The sequence below is a fragment of the Desmodus rotundus genome, chromosome 3, assembly GCF_022682495.2.
Source record: "Desmodus rotundus isolate HL8 chromosome 3, HLdesRot8A.1, whole genome shotgun sequence".
In the NCBI taxonomy this organism is placed as follows: Eukaryota; Metazoa; Chordata; class Mammalia; order Chiroptera; family Phyllostomidae; genus Desmodus; species Desmodus rotundus.
This window is the reverse complement of record NC_071389.1, coordinates 78,821,667-78,832,900: the sequence shown is the minus strand read 5'-3', so window position 1 is coordinate 78,832,900 and position 11,234 is coordinate 78,821,667. Positions and strand designations below refer to the sequence as shown.

The window sequence follows — 11,234 nt, the reverse complement described above, 5'->3', positions numbered from 1 at the left end:
GACCTCATTAGAACTCCCCCCCACTCCCGTTTTCCTATTGTTCAAATTCTTCTGGGTGGGATAAAACCAAAATTCATCCCTTTAGACATTTGTACCCAGTCCAGGCAGACCTCAGAGACACTGTGGTTCCAGACCTCTGCAATGAAGTGAGTATCGCAATGAAGCAAATCATAATCTTTTTGCTGGTGGAGGGTCTTGCCTTCAATTTCTAAATAACGCAACATCTGTGAAGTGCAATAAAATGAATCAAAATAAAATAAGGTACACCCGTATTAATCGTATAACTGCTGCCATTATCGAGATCTTTGAAGTAGTCCTCAGCCTCAAATAGCACACAAAATATGTGGTTGCATGAAACAGACCCCATCGGAAGCTAGAGAAATAAATACTGGACTCAAGTCTGTTTTGGTTTGTTTGTTTGTTTGTTTATTTTGTTTTTTAAGAAGAGAAAAACCTGTCACTGGGTGCTGCCAATGGACATGTCCACAACACTAAAAGCAAGTTACTTCAATGAAATTCCTGTTAAGTCCATTACCTTTCTAGAACATGGCCCCTGAATTAAATAACATAGGAGAAAACATAGGCTAATTTTGCATACCCCAGCCTCAGATCTTTCTGCATCTGCTGTCAGAGCTGTCTTCACTCCTACTGGCTGCTTCCGGGAGACACAGGCCCCAGCCAGCAGCATGCCCAGTCCCTTCTGCCTCAGAGGCTGCAGTCCCCAGATGGCTCCCGCTACTGCTGCCCTTTCTGCCATCCACCCCCTCCGCCCCTGTGCGATGAGGGTTTGCTGCTTCCACTGCACAGATGTCTTCAGCTGTGTTTTCAAAGCCTGTCTCTGTAAAGTTCGTGCACACATTTGAAATATTCAGAAAATTCAGAGACATGCGACTAGGCAAATTCATGTATTGTCATTGCCGTTTGACTCACGAAGACTGTCTATGAATGCCCTCTAAAAAATGGGGCTTTCCAGGGTGAACGTTAAAGGCTCCCCCAAATTTAGGATAGAAAAAGCATCTTATGAGAGTGGGTCTTGCCCAGTACACTGTTCCCTCTTTCCCCTGAAGCTCTTTACTCCATGTTTATTTTCTGCTAGGCACAATCAATTTTTGATAGTTAAAATCTCTCCACGTGCTCCTTCACAGTGCTTCACCGTTGGCGGCCTTCAACAACTACAGTTGTCAGGAATTAGCACATTCTGTACTCAGCAGATCAATCCAGCTCTCACCAGACACTTAGGTGTCTAACAATAGGATCATACTGAACTAGAACATGAGGCATCGTGATCGCTGCTTGCTTAGGACCGAAGCACCGCATTTAAAATGCCTAGATCAGCAAAGTCAATGCCTACGGAGATGGAAATAAATAGACAGGCCATGCTAAGTATGTGTTTTGCATTTTTTTCAGTCTTTCCCAAGGAATAGTGAATTTGCTAATAAACTTACAATGCGGACAGTTTGAATTAATACATATTTGTTGATGCAAATTAGCAATGACTTTTTTTTTACCTGTGTCTAAAACTTTACAGATTACAAAACATCCCAATGTTCCTATAAAACAAATGGGTAGACAAGAAATGATTGAGTGATGATTTTGAAGAGTGACCTGCTGTTACTTAGCCTTAGAAATTCAAAAAAATGCCCTGTAGGCCTTTATCTCCGTTGGCTCTGTGTTGCTCCAACCCTTCCAGAAGCATTTTTCTGGTGAGCTATTAAAGTTTCTAGCTGTCTTATGGTTGTAGAGCCTGCATTCCTAAGCATACTGGGGCCAGTTCAGAATTAAACCTTACGTGGTGTATTTCCCTTCTGATACAGGTTGCAGAAAGTCACCTAGCCACAGGCAGGACCGCCCAGCTCTCGGAATTTCCACTTGCTCCTTCGGTCGGGCCAAGTATGCTACGTGGTTTCCAGCTGGGGATGAGGAGGTGTTCAAAGACAGGCATGCCGTACTCGTACGGGTGATTAAGGGGAGGTGGGAAAAATTATCCCAGGGAACTATGGTAGAGCTTGGCTGGTTGACGACAAGCCTGTTTTCTCTTCCTCCTCCTGGACATTGACTAGTCTACCTTTCCAGCCTCCCTAGCAGTTTCAAACTTTTTTGTTAAGTCACCAAGGCTTCTGCACGTATTTATTTTAGCAGCTAGCAGTTACCTTGCCTAATACAATAACCTTCAAGGTTCTATAACAATGTGAGATTCTAGGATTCTAAACCAAGGTTCAGTTGTAATTCCTTGTGACTTTCTCATCATTCATGGTTGATTCTTATGTCTTTCTCTCCTTCTGGGTTTCCACAGCATTTCCGTTCCCTCCCCTTTTATTTTGATAGGGCCTCTGTTTCACTCACAGACAGGATAATGGCTAATGTGGGTTTAGCCTATCCAGCTCTCCAGCTCAACAGCAAGCATGCTTTCTGGGCATGCTTTTAGGTTGTTGTGGTTGCCACATGGGACAGGGGGATAGGACAGGCTGAGTGCGTGGAGCAAAGCCTGGCACACAAACAAGAGTGATATAGACCCAGGATGTGGCGGTAACAGATGGCATTTGACAGAGCGGATTACAGGGCCCGAAGTGCGCATGGGGCAGGGTGGTGGAATCCGCGGGATCACGGTGCTTCCTAAGAGAGTTGTCTGCAGGGAATGACTGGGCTCTAGTTTCCCCAGCACCACTGACACTGAGTTCTGTTTGCTCACACATCCACTCGCTGTAGAAGCTGAGTACGCAAGTGCTGACGGACTCTAACACTCCTCCTGGTGTTTCCAAGTGGGTCCCTAATACACTTCACAACCTTTAAGTAAGTAATTGAAGCGGAACTTTGGAGAAGGACTTAATGAAATTTGTTTTTAATGGAAACTAATCATTGATAAACCAAGGGAATCAACTCTAATTTGCATAAACCTCTCTCTGAGAAATTGGCTGTTAATTTTAGAATGTTTCAAAGAAAAAAATTAAAGTGTATCTTTCTGAGAATTTGTTTTAAAACCTTTAAAAAATTATCATAATCATCATCATTGTTTTTAGAATCTGAATAAAGGTTAGAATTCTGGTTCAAGAGATTGAAACCCTTGACCAATACCTGATTATTCTTCTTAATATACAGAGTCTGGCTGAAGTAAAGCCTACTTGAGTGTGGTTGGTAGGATAATAATGTGGGTGCAGTAATTTATAGTTTTAACTTGCACATTTCACATAATATGTCATATGGTGGGCTTGAGCGTGATATTATGTTACAGAATTACATGCTTATGATTTTGTAGTAAAAGATTTTGTAATAGAAAAGGGGCATTATTTGAGCCGGGCCCTGTATTATGATAAAGTGTGATGAACGAGTCTGCTCAGCCTCTCATCTGGGTGGGGGTAGTATGCATGTGTATATGTGTGTGTGAGAGAGGGGGGAGGAGAGAGATTTTCATCAAAGACTTTCAGATATAACCATTTTTATCACATAATATTTGTCAGTTACTGTTGACCCCGATGAATGTGTGATCATACTCTCATACGCAAATATGAATACTGAAGTGCTTTATTTAATTTAAAAGTTTACACTGTTTGAATATACTTATTCACCGGAAGTCTTCCAATAAAGAGCTTCTTACAGAGAATTGGATTATTTTAACCAGCACTGAAGGGGACGCAATTACCAGCTGTGGCGTATAGTATCTGAGGGTTTTTATTCTCTCCTTTTACTCAACTCTGATGTTGCATAAGCTATTCGCAAATATCAGTTGCTGTTGACATCCAAACCAACAAATATATTTAGCACAATACACCAGAGGTTGAAAAATAAAGTTTTAATTAACCTTCAGGGAATTTTCTAAGATCATAGGTTTAAGGGAAAAAAAAAAATTAGAGGCAGGAAGTTATCTGACAAAGGTAACATGCATTTTCCCCTGAGTTTTGGATGTGACCACAGGCAGCAATGATCCCTGACCCACCCGTTTAAGGCAGTAGATTACCAGAGAAAAATTTTGTTTGCATACTTTGAATGACCTGATACAATGGCCCTGCCCTGCTGAAAAGAACACTAACATCCAATAAATGTGTTACTATGATTAGTTTGAAATTTCAAAAGCCCACCAGCCCTAGGCTACATTGTGAGAAGGTGTGCTCTGCTCCCTCCTTCTTTTCGGCGTCTTCTCTTCACTCAGAGAACCCTCCTTTCTGCCCCAGGACCTGGAGCCCTCCTGCCACTTCCTCCTTTTTCAGGGTTCGAGGAGCCCAGTCCTTACAGGTAGCTCCTCTTCTCCCGCCTCCCATCACCTGGGTCCAGCTTACCCATCAGGATGCCCATCCCTTGCTCTCACTTTCCAACATCTCTATGTTCCAGACATGGTGCCGTGTGTTGCATTTAATCCCTAAGATCGTACTCTACAGTAGGCATTCGTATTGCTACTGTATAACAAGGAAGCTGAGGTGAGAGAGGCCAGTGGCTCGCCCAAGCATTGCATACATGGAAGAGGCCAGTCCTTTCCTTCCCTTGTGTTCTCTTTTCTTAAGGGAGGTTGCCTGGAAATAACGACTGCTACTCTCCTCCACTCCTCCCCGTGAATCCTCTGTCACTTAGACTTAGTCAGTCACCATTCAGTGGGCTGTGCGTTCTTCCTTTGGACTACCCAGTCCCACAGCCGGTCAGCTCAGGTTCTGCATTTTCTTCCCTTCACTCTCTTCACCACCCATTTCAATCCACTCTCCAACACCTCTAAGACTCATCGTTCTCAAACACATCACCGTGTGGCTCTCAGGCTGGGCCTGCAGGGCCAGGCCACTTAGCTGGAGATACTGGAGTAGGGATGGGCAGCTGGACGGCCTGAAGGAATAGGTCTCCATGATCATGCTTGTGCCCTCCCCAATTTGCTCTCTCTCTCTCTCCTTCCCTCTGCTTCTCTCTCTCCTCACTTTCTGAGATCATCAGATGGAACAAGAATGAAGCGGCGGTAGTACCTGTTCTCTCCTGGTCCAGCTCCCCTTCTCCTGCTTTTAGCATGCATCCCCATCCCCCACCACCTGGCCCCCAACCACATCGCCTAGACTCCTCTGTCAGTCAGGGTCCAATAGGGAGACAGAAATCACATGGTAAATTGCACTTGGGAAGTTTAATATAAAGATGTATTAATTCTAACAAGGGAGTAACTATAAAGAGACAAAGCAACTCTAAATAATATTCTAAGGCTGATGAACAGCACCCATGGAAGGGCAAGCTTGGAAGGAACCCCTCTCCTAGGCTGGAGTTCAGACAGCACTGGAGAGGCTGTGATCACAGCCTGCTGGGTGGCAGATATTCTCTGGGTGCTCACAGATGCTGGACAAGGAGGGGACTGGTGCCTGGAGTGGAGCCATGCTGAGGCTGGCCGGAGAGTGCCCAGAGGACAGTGGGTGTCAGGGCCCTGCTCTCCAGCAGGGCCCAATAGGGACTGGGGCACTCGGAGTCTGCATCACAAGCACCATGGCCAGGTGGTCACCATCAGCAATGAGCCTGAGCACTGTGTGCTCGGGTAGGAGGCTGGGGAGAGCCACTGGGAGCCATGCAGCTCGAGGCAGAGAGAAGACAGCAGCACGCTAGAACTGGGAAGAGGAATGCCTTCCTCCGTGTAGACTCACAGCTCTCTGCTGACAAAGCTTAATATTGCATTTGCTGCAAAGGAGAAATGCTTAAAGCTCCCTTATCCCAGAGCAGGTGAAAAAACAGGAATTTGAGGCTAAAAGGCAAGAGGATGATGGAAGGGCCCTGGCCTTGGACTGCTCCCCTGGTCTGGCTCACATTACTTCTCTGGTTCCGTTTCCCAGCACACCCTCTGGCCTATCAGTTGGGCTGCCTCGTTGCCTCCATGTAGGTTCTGCTGGGTGGTGAGCGAGTGTTCCTTCTTCTCTCTTCAAATGCTACCCAGTCCTGCTCAAGGCCAGGCAGGCATCTATGGCCTGCTTCCTACCTATTCTCCTATTGCAGTGTAGCCAGTGTCGTCACATCTAATTCTGTGATTTCACAATTGTCTCTGTAATAAGACTGTGAGTTCTAGGGAACAAGGACAGTATATCTTTCACTTCTTCTATGGAACCTGGAGTAATGCCTTGCCCTCATCCACCCACAACAGATACTCTGATGTGATTGATTGATGACCTGCAGAGCTAGTTTGAGAAATGTTTGGAAGTCTTTTGAGAAAAATTCAGTGACTACACCTTTTTCACTTGTACCCAACACACAGTCTGAGTGGTCACAAGAGATCGAGAGCCTCCTTAATGTGTCGCACTACGTATTTCCCTCTGGTGGTAGGAAACAGAGTTATTGCAATAGCACCAATTAATGGCATGTAACTCCCTCCCCTAATTCTATGTGCTGGGTGAAGGAGATGTAAAAATGTCAGGAATAATGAAAATGATTTTGTCTACTCTGACCTGAGTCTCTCTGTCACTTTTTAAAAATAGAGTTGCTTTTATAACAGGCTTATTTCTTGAGATAAAATACTGGAGATCGTAAAGTGGAGAAAGAGAATGACCTGAGCGCTTTATAAGGGACAGTTTATTGGATCAATGCCGCTTTGTCTTATTACCCTGGGTTTTCCCCAAGGGCCTGTAAGTGATTCTTGAATCACTGTGATCTCAGCCTCAGTAGTCAGGTCTAACATATATTAAAAGCTTTGGTCTGTGCAATGAGTCACTTGCTGTTTATCAGGTAAGGCTCTGCTACCTGCTCTGCTGGCATTTCTAGGCAGTGTTTATAAGTTATCAATTTCCTTTTTCATCGGAATGAGGTTTTCTTTGTGTACCTCTTCCTACCTTTAAAATTTGCTGATGTTTCTCTTTTGTATTTCTTTAGCATTAAAAAAATTTGTGTGTATGTGTAAATATCTCATTCACTCTGTATTAAAATTATGTGTTAACTCTTTGTCATTCTGGAGTGTGCCATCTTTAGCTATGTAGCCCTAGGATCTGAACCAGTGACCCACACATAGTAAAGACTCAGTAACTATTATTTGAACGAATGGATGGTAGAATGACAAAGCAGTCATGGTTCTTTCGATGAAAACCACAATAACTCAATTTAACCTCTTTTAAACATAAAAGAAAATTTACTGGCTCACGTAGTTGGGAAGATCAAAGGGCACTGGTCTAGCTTCAGACAGGACGGCATTTAGGGATTCAAACCCTATCATCAGGGCTCTGTCTTTCTCTCTTTGGTGTATCTTGGTTTTTCCGTCACCCACATTTGCTTTATTCTCATAAAAGATCTCTCCACTTGGCATAAATGAATGAATGAATGAATGAATGAAGCCAGTGAAGGTTCTAGCCCAGAGTTTCTCAATGTGGGTGCTATTGATACTTTGGAACGGGTGGTTCCTTGGTGTGTGGCACTGTCCTGTGCACTACAGGACAGTCAGCGTCCCTGGCTTCCAGGTATCAAATGCCATCAGGGCTTCCAGACACTGTGATCACTCACTATGTGCTCACACTTGCAAATGCCCCTTAGGGACACAGTATGGCCTCTGGTTGAGAGCCACGATTCCAGGCTTACTTCGATCGTAGAGAAAACAGCCCGACGCTCTGTCACTTAGTCCTCATATCAGTTTTTGGAAACAATTCTGATTGGCTGCGCTTGGATTGTGTTTCTACCCCTGGACCAGTCGTGGTATTCCATGAGTTTGAGAGTTTGCAATAGTCTGCTTGGCCAATGTATTAGTTACCTGTAACTGCATAGCAAATTACTCTGAAACTTAGCAGTTTAAAACACTTATTACCTCAAGTAGTTTCCGTGGGACAAATATCAGGGAGCAGTTACACTGGGTGGTTTGGACGCAGGGTCTCTTGGAGGTTGCAGTGAAGCTTTGACCAGGGTGGCCATCTTCTCAGGGCTCACCTGGGGTTGTAGGACCCCCTTCGAAGCTTACCCATGTGGCTGCCTGCAGGCCTCAATTTCTCTCTGGTTGTTGGGCATCTTACCATGTGGCCCCTTCATAGGCTTACCTGAGTTTCCCTTCTGCATGGCAGCTGGCTTCCCCCAGAGTGACTAATCCAAGAGAGAAAGAGAAGAGGACAGGAGAGAAGAGACTAGAAAAGCAAAGAGAACCCTATATGGAAGTCGCCTTCTTTTACAACCTAATATTGGGAATGACATATTGTCAATTTTGTTGTATTCTCTTGGTCACAGAGACCAGCTCTGGTACACGTTGGGCAGGTGCTACATGAGGTGTGAGCACAAGGGGGCAGGATGGTTGGGCACCATCTTGGAAGAGGCCTCTCTCAGATACCCAGGGTACTGACCTTTCTCATTCCTGTGCACGGGAGGCAAGATTACTGGAATGACGGCTCTGGGAAATCATGGGATTGGGGGTGAGGGAAGGCTTTTCCTAAAAGGAAGTCATAAAGTTTAAACAAAAAGTAAATATATGACATGAATATTTAAATTCACTTGATCTCCAACTCACTCAAGGTCGCAAAGGGGAAGGCCTAGTGAAAATAGTGCTATGAATGATTTCTTTCTACCTGTAGATCATCCTTTGTCCCTTGAGAATCTTTTCCTACCACGGACTGATGTTCCTGGTCAGCATTTGTCTGTGGAAAGGCATTCATAAGCCATTTAACTGCTGATTTATAAATAGGTTTCGTAGATCTTGGGAGTAGACCAATGTTTGAGTGTGTGTCTCATATAAATTACTTTGACAGCTGCTTACTTTCCAAAGTTTTCCTTTTTGCAGGGGGGGATGCTTTTTTAATGTTTCAGATTGCCAGCAGAAAGAAAGCACCAGGTATGTCCTCGTGTGTGTCCACCAGAAAGGGGTAGGGTGCAGGACTGGAGCAGCCTGGGGCGTAGGACACAGCTGAACCCACAAGATATGAGACAGTTACTCAAAGGGAGGTATTTTGAAACTGTGCATTCAGATGGCTTTTCTGTAATTGTGTTCCCCAGAGACCATGTGGAATAAAAAAGTGCTGTTTTCTCATTAGGGGTTAATGGCATACAGAGGCAAGGTGATTTTCATGAGCCACCCTGACACCCCACTGCTCTCAGTAATGAGAAACCACTATTCGTCTCCCACGGCCCGCCAGTCCGGATCGGAGGCTGCCCGGTATCGCATATGCAGCTCCCTGGATAGTTGATTTAAGACTTGGCTTCTTTGGACCCTTCCTCCAAAGCTCTTGGAAAGTAATAACAATGCAGAAAACTAGTGACTCAGGAGATGGATTGAAAAGAAGTTGTGCTAGGGTTTAATCACATAAATAGGGAAACTGCATTCTTTTACTCTCTCAACGAATGAAAACAAAGATGCTGAGTGTGAGACCACATGTTACCTCAGCCCAGCTTCACACAAATCTTGCCTGTCACATTGGGCGCCAGTCAACAGCGAAGAACCCATGCGACATGGGCGATGTCTGTCTGTGGCTTGGGGTGGCTGGGCAGACAGCCACGCTGAGAGCGGGACTTGTCAGGTCCGGGGTAGAGTTCCCAGGAATGGCGTACCACGCAGCACAGCAAAGGGGGCAGATTCACGCACTGGCCTTGGCAACTGGTCTTCGAAAATGATTAGACATTTGAAAATGACATTTCCCCATGTTTATTTTGTCCCTGACACTTCCCACTGCTTTAACTTTCTGGGTAGCTGAGCAGAGGGAAGTAGAGAAGGTAAAGAAAAACACCATCCTGAGTGAACACGCAGCGCTCTCCTGCCAGTCGCAACGCAGACTGAAAGGGAGGGAAAGAAAATGTCACACATAGTAAATTGGTTGTCTTATGTTGTGTCTCACTGGGCTTGATGTTTTTGTCTTACATTTATAGTACCCAGAATATTGGGCAAAACATTATCTATGGCTGGCTGGAGTTGTAGGATAGGTGTCCTTCCCAGGGGCAACTGGGAGACGTTGGGGGGGTAGGATTGGGATCATCGCTGCAGACATGGATGGGGTATTGTTTGCCCATGTCTGAGTCCTTTTTCCTCCCTATACTTAGGCTGTGGCTCTTCCGCTCAACTCTGCGCCTCACCCATTCCCCTGCCCCTGATGGCCAGTTGGCCAGGCTTGTATAGAAAGGAGCTGATGGCTGCATTCAGGCCAGACACAGAGGCAGATGGTTAACAACAACAACAAAAAAGGTTAGCGTCTGACTCTGGGCTTAGACAGTCCTGGGTTTGAATTCTACAAGCTGTGTGAGCTTGGACAAGTTACTTAACCTTTCTGGTCTTCCATTGTCTTATGGGAACAGTGGAGATAATTATAGTTTAGGCCATGAGGCTGTAGTGAAGATCAAGTCAGAAAATGCAGAGCCTGGCATGACTTGGGAGGATCATTCTTCTGCTCTGCAGTGCGGGCCCTCCTCACAGGCCCGTCACCTTCCCCACCCCAGAGCTCCGTCTGGAGTACAGAACAGGAGAGCCGGCAGGACCTTACTGCTTACAGGGTTCCCTTCCCTCCTTGGCTCTTAGGGGTCAAAACCCAGTGTTGTAGCTCAATCGGTCCCTGGTTTTTCCTTTGGGGAGGAGTTTGTAGTGGCCCACATGCTTTATCTCAGGGAGGGGGACCTCCAATGTAGGCCTTGGAGTTACGACCCCCTGCAGTTTTACTGGAAGGAGCAGGTCCTGAGAAACTACCGCATGATCTTTCTTAGGAAGGTTTGTGTCAGTAAAGCTTTATGAGGCCACAGACAGACCATTTATCCTGTTATCTGACCAGGTTTTTGTTAAACGGAGGAAGGTAGTTATTGTGAAATGCAGCCTGTGGGTGTAAATAAAATACTTCTGTGCTTAATAAGCCTTTCATTCATTTGCTTAATCTCCTGCTAGGTGTTTGTTTTCTTTTTCTTTTTAAATGGAAAAATCATTTTATGGTTTTTTTTTCCTCACTGAAAGATTTAAAAAACTATTCTGGGATATTCTGTCCTCAGCCCTTTTTTCTCCTCCCGAAAGCTCTGCTCCAATCGCAGCAAAGTGGGGCGGCCACACTAGAACCCAGGTGGGACTAACACAGGACGGGGTGGAGCACCTGCCTGCTCATCTCACTGGCTGGAGTTGCACACAGTGCGGTGGGCTCGCCCTGTACCGCAGAGCATTGGTGTTCAGTGTTTAATGCACAGAACTTTATGCCCAGTGCCAGCACACTGGTGCCTGAGTCCAGTCCTGGCCCACAAAACTGGCCTGGCATTCCCTGGGGTGCTGGGGGGTGCAGCTGCCTGCCAGGTGCATCAGGTGTGTGGGAACAGAGACCAGCCACACAGCACCCGGGGGAGGGGCACAGGCTGAAAGGCAAACAGGAATC

At 45.6% G+C, this 11,234-nt stretch overlaps 1 long non-coding RNA gene across 1 annotated transcript in view; it reads left to right on the top strand.

Moving 5' to 3' along the window:
• Positions 1–2,704: 2,704 nt before the first annotated feature.
• The window catches only part of LOC123480271 (uncharacterized), a 29,224-nt gene continuing 20,694 nt past the window's right edge, over positions 2,705–11,234 (top strand). Inside the window, exon 1 of the long non-coding RNA XR_006656191.2 lies at positions 2,705–2,790. This is a non-coding gene — a long non-coding RNA (uncharacterized lncRNA). The remainder of the gene's footprint in view (positions 2,791–11,234) is intronic.